The sequence below is a fragment of the Hippocampus comes genome, unplaced genomic scaffold (genome assembly GCF_001891065.2).
Source record: "Hippocampus comes isolate QL1 unplaced genomic scaffold, H_comes_QL1_v1.1 scaffold59, whole genome shotgun sequence".
NCBI classification, from domain to species: Eukaryota; Metazoa; Chordata; class Actinopteri; order Syngnathiformes; family Syngnathidae; genus Hippocampus; species Hippocampus comes.
In genome coordinates this window covers 1,997,937-1,999,867 of record NW_017805406.1, presented here as the reverse complement: position 1 = coordinate 1,999,867, position 1,931 = coordinate 1,997,937, and positions in this window count along the sequence as shown.

Genomic DNA, 1,931 nt, shown 5'->3' with positions numbered 1-1,931 from the left:
ATATATATATATTTCATTCACATACACACACACACACACACACACACTATGACCCATTCCTTATCTTTTCTACTGACATAAATCCCACCCACTCACTTTATTGTCCACTCTCCCTCACCCCGTTGATCTCTTACTGAGCGACTCCGCGCTCACACGTTATTGCATCTGAGTAATATTACACGCTGTGCACAATCAATATCGGATTCTGAATGTAATCCTGGGAATTTTATCTGCTTCATTTATCCCAAGCTAAACGGACTGTATAGATAAATCATTGTAACTCTATCAGTGCGCTTTCTCACATGAACGGTCATTGTTATTAATTGTTGTTTGCATGTTATAAAGGTAGTAAATAACAATTTACAGAGGCACGAGACAAAACAAACAGATGTTGAACTTCAGTCCTCGAGGGCCACGATCCTGCATGTAATGTGTTATAGTGGCAAATAGTGGGCAAAGTGAAGCCTGTATGTGATTCAGTTCCGGGGGTGGGAATACAGTATAGGAAGTGCAGATGCTCTGTGTAATTGCGTAGCTGATGAATGAATAATAGGAACCCAGTCAAGGATGCGTGATCATTTTGTCCTAGAACAGTGATTCACAACTAATGCGCCTTGAGAGATCATCAGGTGTGCTGTGGCAAATTATCTAATTTCACTTAATTGGTCTAAAAATGATTTATTTACGACAAATAATACATCTTTGTTTGTCCATCGATGCCGCAGGTTTCAAACTCCGGTCCTTGAGGGCCACACTGCTGCATGTTTCAAATGATCAGGCGCATGCGGAGCTTGCTGATGAGCTGATCATTTGACTCGAGTGAGTTGGGGAAGGGCAACATCGAAAAACACGTAGGGTGGTGGCCCGCGAGGACCGGATTTTGACACCGGTGATCCATTCCAATGACGTGAGAGATGCGCTATTGTAAACTGGCAAAAGGCATCGTCAATTCGAGTATGCACCTGTTGCTATTCATGTAAAAGAGTAATAGCTTTGTGTTCAACTAATCGGGCCCAGATTTCACACTAAGTGAATTTGTGAATACATTTCAACGGAATAGTCCTAATTCCAGTCGATGTGTGCCATTTCGACTTTGAAATGGCATATCACCAGATTATTTTATAGTCCAGCAGCTTTCCCGTCAGAAATTCTTCCGCTTTAGTGACAGTGCAGCCCGGTCCACATGGAGATAAGAGCGCAGCACACCAGCGCTGTAAAAGGAATCAGAGCATGACCGAATCCATTTAGATGAAACCAGGACAAACATGCCTGAATATTTCAGCTTGCGTGCTTGGATTCTTTACAAAGTGTGTGCAAGTCAACATTTGGGCTTGTTTGGAAAAATGGCCGCAGTTAACACTTAGGTGGCTCCAAAAACTTTCCCCCCCAACAGCCCCAGTCTGCAAAGTTGAAGAAACACCATCAACATTTGGGCTTGTTTGGAAAAATGGCCGCAGTAACAGTTAGGTGGCTCCAAAAACTTTCCCCCCACAGCCCCAGTCTGCAAAGTTGAAGAAACACTGCTGTCATGTCCATGAATTGTTACAAGCACTTAATTCATCGTGATACAGGCTATGAGATGGGCTCCCACCGACCCCCATTCCCCCACCTCCCCCTCGAAGCAAAATTTGATTAAGTGTCCCATCTAAATGGCCACAGTGTTTCAGAGAGACTGGAGACTCCCTTCCTGAGCTTGAGGGGTTTTACGTTCTTTAACTGCAATTGGATAATATTAAAAAAAAAAAAAACTGCGGGTCCCCTATTTTTTAATATTATCCAATTGTGTCCACCCTCCCCTCTCTCCATCGCCGATTATTGACGAAGGTGCATCAAATGGGCATCCGCCTGGGTCATAATGTTGGAAAATGTTCTGTCCACAATCCCTACAAGACCTCGACCTTTCTATTCGTTCATCTACCCTTCCTCCTCCC